Genomic DNA, 8,548 nt, shown 5'->3' on the forward strand with positions numbered 1-8,548 from the left:
ATTAATAACAAGACTTGGAAAAAAATATTAATGTCATTATTCTTATTAACTAAACCATAATATTAGGTAGTTGATAAATAAATGAATATAAAATTTTATAAATAGATGATAAAAAATCATAAAATAAGAAAAATTTATAATCACAATAAAATATTTTTGAAGTTCGGCTAACATTAGGAAGAGATGCTAAGCATACAAATAAAGGCAGCAACCAATCACTGTAGTGATAACCAATGTTCACATGCATGCTATATTAGAGTTTAATTTTCACTACAACATTTTAGAGCTGAGACAACATTTAATAAGTGTTGCCTAAAGGTTCATAAAATGTTGCCTTTGATCTATAGCAACATTTTTATACTTGAGGCAACGTTTTTGGGGGCCTTGCAGATGCGGTCGTTGCCTTAGGTTGAGGCAACGCTTTTTTGGTTCAAAAGCAACGTTTTTGAAGACAACTCTTTAAAAGCGTTGCTTATTCTTTAAAATAGACAACACTTCCGAACTGTATTTTAGACAACACTTTACACATGTTTCTTTAGTTGTCATGCTTCAGTTACTAACAAAAAGCGTTGCCTTTTCTTCTGAGTATGCAACACGTTAAAGTGTTGTCTATTGTTTAGAATATGCAACCCGTTAAAAATATTGCCTATTTATTTGAATTTACAACTTGTTAAAAGTATTGCCTATCAGTTTGATATTCAACCCTTGGAAGCATTGCCTATTCTTCTAAATATGCAACCCAAATGAGTGTTGCCTTTAAACTAAATATGCAACCATTGAAAGGTTGTCTTTTTGGCTAAAAATAAAGATTATTTTTGCAGTAAAAATACAAAACAAACATGTATAATCATTTAATTATTAAATAAATTTGTACAAATAAAATTTAGAAAAGAGATAAAACCTCAAGTAAAATTCTTAAGAATTATAGTAACTTGAGACAAGCATAAATAAATAAATAAAACTCCTACAATTGCACAAATTCAGACATCAAAAATTTTTTGCTTAAGTTACAAAGTTCACTCAAGTCCTTGCCACAGAAAATTACAAGTCTAGCTTGCTTGGTAAGGAGTTCGAAAATTCTTTTTCCTTCTTGGTAACTGCTTCTAAAGGCTATTCTGGAAATAACATCGCAATCCAAATTTTGGATGGAAGGCCATACATCAATATCGCATTTACCCTTTGAAGACAGCATCTCCTCCCATTTAGTAATCACATCCTCGCAGCATTGGATCATTGTAGATGTTAGAACCTATATACATAGTTAGTAGTAGAGTCAGCAATGCTTAACATACATAAATATAAGAGAATTTATTTGAATAAAAAGCAAATTAAACCAACTTTTAATTTGTCATGATGGAAAGCAGGGTTGATGATCTTTCGATGTGTGTGCCATTGTTGGTCCTCATAGTTTGGAAATCCAGAGCCCATTAATGTGGCAAGACGCATCAGATTAGGCTTTTCTTCCATGAAGTAACGGTTATTGGTAAGAACTTTTTTAATATGCTCAGGGTTTGTGATATTCACCTTTAGTGTCTGACCTACCCAAAAGAATGAATTCTTCGTTGTCCATCATGAGTTTTTGATGTTATCAACACAAGAAGCAAAAACATTATACGATTTGAAAATCATATAAGTGGGAGCAGACTAAATTTATTGATAGCACATATAAGAAAGGAAGGCAAAAGACAACGTATCCACTTATTACCTCAGCCACTACCACAAGTAACCTGCACATATATCAATGAAGCTTAGTTTTTATTATTGAGATGCATAAAATCTCTTCACCATAACAGAATTATCTTAAAGCTATACTGTTACATTAGAAAATCAAATTACTAATGATCTGACACTTGAGAATCACACCCATCGCCTCTTTGTGAATCAAATCCTACCTTTGCTGCTTAGTCTTGTTCATATTAGCTGCTTAGTCTTGTTCATAAAGATGCTTTCATGATCCTGATAACACCCAAAACTATCTTTATGCCTAAGATCAGAATTTCAAAACAGACGCACAATCACAAAATATAAAGGGGAAAATAAAATCCTTGGTGCTGGATGGAAACAAATAGTGAACATTATATTAGTTGTTCTCTCGTGAAACCAATCTTTTCTTCTGTGAAGTTCACATAGTGTCACAAGCGCTTTCTTAACTCATGCTTCATCCTCTTCCTTTTGAAAACAGACAAAGAACAAATACATACACAAACATTCATTCAAATTGTTCAATAAGCACAGCCATCTGAGGAAGTCACACAGCCAACATAACCAATAGGTTCAACTGAAATTAAATGAGACCTATAGCATTGAAAACAAGACACTTTCAGAGCATGGTTCTTCGCTTTTTTCTTATACTTCTGGTTCACTTAATACTATGAATTATGTGATCAAATGCCAGCTTCTTCATGTCCTGTCACCTAAGGTTTGAAGCTCTATGAACAACGACAGAGTTTTGCCATTATCAGCAATCTGCCAAAATTCAAATAAAAAATCACTACAGCATCATATTTTTCACAATTGCAACAATTCAATTGGCTCCACATTTATGTTTTGACCACTAACATGAATTCAAGTATACTGAGAGTTGAAGAACTTGGCAAGAAACTCTCTTGAACTTTGCGGAATCTATCAACCTCTTCCTCCATAAAAAAATAGCTTACTTACATCCTGAAGCATCAAATAAATAGAATAGCTACCTCTTGGCATTCTATAAAGCATGTGCTGTCCAAATCATAGAGCTTAAATGAAACTGCAAAAGAATTGCAAAGCCTGTGCTGTCCAAATTATAGATCAGCATGCAGTAAAATTCTAACATTAAAAGGACATCCAATTAACTGAAATAACTAGTACTTGGCCCCTTAAGAGTGGATTACATAATTAATATTGGATAATTTGTTAATTACCATATTTAAATGGGAGACACAATTTAGCTAAAAAAGGAAACAGAACAAGATTTGACCCTACAACTACTCAGCTAATCAAATAATATATAGATTACAAAATACTAAATAGCAGCATATTTGTAAATTTCAAACTGATCAATGATCACAATGAGCAGCCTTCAGGTTGAAGTTAAATTATTTTTTATAAGTTGAAGTAGTAAAACAAGTTTTTCATTGAAATAGATATTTCATAGAAAATCCATCAAGCAGTCAAACCATTGTTTACAACTTTACAAGATAAAACCATTGAAATAGCCATTGCACACAAAAACCATCAAATGTTTAAGCGCTTAAGGCAGCTGTAGCCAAAACAAAGCTTCCAAGAATTTTCCAAATATTGTAGCTATGAAAGCAAACCTAATTTGCAAAGAGAGAAGCAGAAAAAAAAAAAGAAGTGAATGTAATTGGAAGCATGGCAAAAAACTTAGCGCTAACTCAATTGAACTGAAAGAATTCCCAGCCAACTCCAACACCTACAATAACAATGAATCCACGGTTAAATTCCCAATTAAGATTCCACCAACAATAATTAAATTCCAAGCCCTAAAATTGCCATCATTTAGTGATTAAAGCAGCGGCAGATAAATATATCATAACAATGAAACATTGTAGTGATTTTACAGGACCAGAATTAATTAAGCAGTAGGCAATGAATAGATAGCAACGCGAAGAGGGACGAACCCAACGGCGAGGCAAGGCTAGCAGCAATGAACACGACGAAGACGCCAACAGCGACGCCGGCAATGAAGAACACAGGCAATGACGAGGAAATCGAATAGAGAAGAGTAAATCGCGAGCAGTGATAAGGAACACGAAGAGAAAAGAGTAAATCTCACATCAATCAAAATTCAAAGTAGTTGGAGTAGTTTTGTTATTTCAACAATTCAACCAAATTAACCACTAGTAAGTAAAATTTGAGAGAAATTGTTGTCATACTTGAGAGACTTGAGAGGAAGATGTGGACGACACTACGGCGGAGCAAAGCGAATGTTTCAGAATGACGCGAGCTGAAGATCGAACATGGCGGAGTAGAGTAGAACACGATGTGAGAAGAAGCACATGACACGAGCAAAGCAGAGCAGAGCAGAACGTGATGCAAGCAGCGGAGCAGAACATGACGCGAGCAGAGCAGTGAAGAATACCATGACGTCGAGAGAAAGGAACACAGAACGCGAGTCAATGTCGTGAAATTGGGGAAATTGAGCTAAGGTTGGGGTTAGGATTTTGATTCTAAAATGGTAGGAATTGAGTTCTGTTTCTAAGTATACTTGAATTCATGTTAGTGAGGAAGGTGATGAATCAATTATTGCTCGTGTTTCCTTTCTTGTTTTTGGTTTAGCAAGGAAAGTAAGTTTTATTAAAATATTTGGAGGGAATTAAAATTTTGATGAAAAAGATTTAAGCAATGTTCACTACCATAAGTTTATTATATATTTAAAAGCAACTCTTATAAGGTGTAATATATGAATACTATAAATATTGTTTGTTTAATTCACTAAAACAACATTTTTCGCATATTCTTTAAATCTATCAAAGAGAACGCTTATTAACAAAGAGTTGTAATAGTCTTATTTTTTTGCAATAAATTTTAAGTATTGCTTTTGACTATTTTAAACAACATTTTTTAAGTGTTGTTTATATTATATGTTGCAATAGCTCAAAAATGTTGTAGTGTTTCATGAAAAAAAACAATAAAAACTTGTTTAATATTGTCCTTATTACATATAGCTGGAAAAAACAATAATATTATTATTATAAATTAAAAATTCTGAAAATGATAAACAGAAAGGAAAATTATGGTTAATTTTTTTAGATATTAGATAAGAATGGATGTAATTTTTGATATTAGAAGTTATAGTATTTTGCAAAATTATGGAGACTGTAGAATTTGTAGAGGGTAGATTGTCAAATCAGATTTTTTTTTAATTTATAAAAACAATACACAGACTGCATATTATATTATTTTAATAGTAAATTACAATACACAGACTGCGAATTATATTATTTTAATATTGAATTATAATACACAGACTGTGTATTATAAATACACAAACCGCGTATTGTCAGTGCAATACGTGTTCTGTGTATTGTGCTTGCATAGAACGACATCTCTAGAATACTGTAAAACCCATTTTTTGTAACATTAACATAAAACTCAATTCACTCTCCAATATTAAAATAAAAAATCCAAAAATTGTTTCAATAAATTATTCAATGAAAAAATTTCTTGAAAAAGCATTGTTGGGATAACTAACACAAAAATTTTTCTGGGCATATGATGAGGCCCTGTTTCTGACAAAAGGGGAACTGGGACCGTTGGAGCAAAATGGAGTGGGAACCTTGCACAAGGACCGATGGGACAAAGTCTCTATGAACGTGTTACTTTATATATACCAGTTAGATACACTTCTTTTCTCACACTTTTTACTACTCTTCTTCATCTTCTTCCAAGTTTACGAAATCAAAGTTCTGCTAATATTATTTTTTGTTCGAAAAAATGGATCCAAACCAACTCAACTCTTTCTTCAATTACTTACAAAACTTTCCTCAAATTCCAAATACCCAACAATCTCAAACCTCAAACTCTCAAGTTCCAAATCAAAAATTCATACTACCAAATACATTTCAAAATCCAAATCCACACAATCTCTCTAATTTTAATTTTCAAACTCCTTATAATAATCAATTTCTTATATTCCAACCGCAAAATCAAAATTAGTGTAACCCCGAATTCATCTATTGTGTATTATTGTTATATATGAATTTATTTAATATTAATATCTTTTAATAGTGAATTATTTTTAAATTTAAATATTTAAATTACATTATTAAAAAAAAATTAATTACATTAATTACAAGTATTTTAATTAATTAATTAAGTGGGACCACAACAGAAACTAAAGTTAGTTTCTCCTAATGGAGAAGAGAGAGATGTTTTGAGTTCCTATTTACTGTTTATGATGCAAAAGCTGATGTGGAGTTACTTTTTATGACAGATGGACCATAAACAAGAACTGGGATGAGTTCTCTACTGGAGATGATCTCAACCTCTCCTCGGACACCACCCCCAAACTTACACCTACAAGCTAGCTACTAAGCCAAAAAAAAATAGTATATGTCCAACAACTCCAAACTCATTTTTGAGCTGATTATATGTGAGAATATATTCATAAAAGCAGAGTTATTTTGGTCCTTTTATCATTCACTATAAGACAAATATATTGTTGGCAACTTATTCGTATGAGGCATATAATATTTCGCTCATTTAAAAAGCTATACCGGATCATTTTCCTATATTAATATTATTAATCATTAAACATATAATAATATGTTTGCATTTGGACGGTTCTCTTTAATTAAAATATATTTGAAATACTACAACGTCCCTGATGCACTCAATTATAAGTATGTGTGTGAGACCCTATTCTCCCGACTAGTCTCCAACAAAAGCATCATTAACATTGTAAATTAATCGAATCCCTTTCAAGTAAAAATATAAAAAAGAACCCTTTTCAACATTGCTTCATACATGTCGTTCATATAAATTTTTTGAATTAGATCCTTAGCTTGAACACCCCCATTATCGGTGGTGACCCTACTCATTTAGTATAAATAATAATATCTATATGTAAAGCTTACTTTGTCCTGCATCGGTTTAATATAGAGTTATAGACCCATTAGCTTTGAATATTATACACTAATAATGCAGTGTGTCAGATTAATAGGTAGGGACCGTCGGACTATGAAATGGCATTATTGGACTAACCTTTCTATAGATATATTAAAATTTCTTTTAAGAAGCATTTTATATGACAAAAATATAAAGATATTAAAAGAGACAAATTTAACTAAATAATAAAATAGATATAAAAAAAATTATTTTTTATATATTGTTAATGTAAAAGAGTTTTAGTTATGTAACACCCTACTATACAGAGCTTTACGCCTAGGATATAAAACAGAAGTGACGAGGCGTTACGACCTCTAAAAGTAAAAAATATATTTATATAATATAGCAAGGATATTTTTACCTACTAAGAGCCTTTTGAAGAAAAGTTTAAAATCAAAGCGTTAAATAGGAAAGCGTGTCACTCTCGCAAGGGATAAATGTAAACTAGATAGGATAAGAGTAAAACAAAATATAAATACATAAAGGAAGAATTTCAGGATATAGATAACAAAGACTCTGACTTGGCTCGTGAAGTTTAAACCAGCCAGAGCATACATATATATATATATATATATATATATACACACACACACACACACAAGAAACCCAAAAGACATGTCCAAAAATATAGTTTACAGAACTTGTTTCTCCAAAATAACCTCTAAGAGGAGTGTAATGCATCAACTACATAAGCAGTGGAGATAAAAGTATCTACATATATACATATATCCTAAAATAACACTACAAGAATATGGCTGATTAGCTACCACAAAAAGAGTTGTAAAATCATCGCTAATCTGACGCAAAATATAATTTGTGATGGATTAGCTACCGCCTAACAACAAATCCTTTCCTCGCTAATTACAAGTCGCAGATCAGTGAGGCAAACATAACAGTCGCTAATTCATCGGAAAGTTTTTTTAGCGACCGAATAGATAGTCGCAAATCCATCATTTATGTAAAAGCTAACTTCATAGAAGAAATATACTAAACGATAGTCGCTAATTAACGACAAACTCTATTGCAACAAACTCATCGCTAAATCCAAGCTAACTTCGTAGACAAAATGAAATGTTTAGTTGACGCTAATTAGCGAGAAATTTTTCTGAACCTAACTCGCCGCAAGTTGGCCGCTAATATGATCGCAAATCTACCACATTTTGTAGCAAATTTATAGCTAATCTTTGAAAATCTTTAATTAAATTTGCAGGAATTTTGTCACTAAACCAAAGCTATTCTAAATGAGAAAGCAAAATTACGTAGTCACTAATGTGCTAAGAAATAATATATTTGCAACAATGCAAATGTCGTCACAAATTCCTTTTAAACTAGTAACAAATCGATAGGTATGTGACAATGTTTCGATCGCAAAATCATCTTTGATTTGTCACCATCATCGACAAATTTAGAATACCAATTTTTTCAGTATACTAAAATAAACCTCAAATTATTTTTTATTTTAGTCATTTAACTAAAAGATTAACGCATACAAATATAATTAATTCATCAAAATTATACATATTTAAAAAATTTGGATATTAAAACTTAACCTAATAATAACCAAGTCTTGGACTTGATCAAATGCCTATTCTATCTATTCAATACCCTAAAAAACATGACTTAATTAGTAAAGTAATAAAGAAAAAAGCTTAATTACAATATCACGTAAAAGTAAGTATTCATGCACTTATTTAGAGATGTTTCAATCTCAATGCACAAATGTGCTCCTACTTCCATAAAATTCATTATATATTATACATCTCAATTTCTCATTGCACATTAAAAATTAAAAAACAAAAAAACAAAAAATAAAAATAAACACCACCTACGACTTAGTAGTTGATATAGTAAGGTAAATGTATTAAACTGCATACTTGCTTCTTCAAAACTGTAGATATCTACGTCAGTATCTATGTTCGCAAACATGGTTAATTTACTA

General features: G+C 31.3%; 1 long non-coding RNA gene across 1 annotated transcript; it reads right to left on the minus strand.

Annotated features, from left to right (window-relative positions):
- LOC110263397 lies at positions 1,945-4,435 on the minus strand. Its single transcript, XR_002348948.1, has 4 exons — positions 3,885-4,435; positions 2,560-2,805; positions 2,296-2,466; positions 1,945-2,169 (listed from the first exon to the last, which is right to left on the minus strand). It is a non-coding gene; the product is annotated as an uncharacterized LOC110263397 (long non-coding RNA).

The sequence above is a fragment of the Arachis ipaensis genome, chromosome B06 (assembly GCF_000816755.2).
Source record: "Arachis ipaensis cultivar K30076 chromosome B06, Araip1.1, whole genome shotgun sequence".
In the NCBI taxonomy this organism is placed as follows: domain Eukaryota; kingdom Viridiplantae; phylum Streptophyta; class Magnoliopsida; order Fabales; family Fabaceae; genus Arachis; species Arachis ipaensis.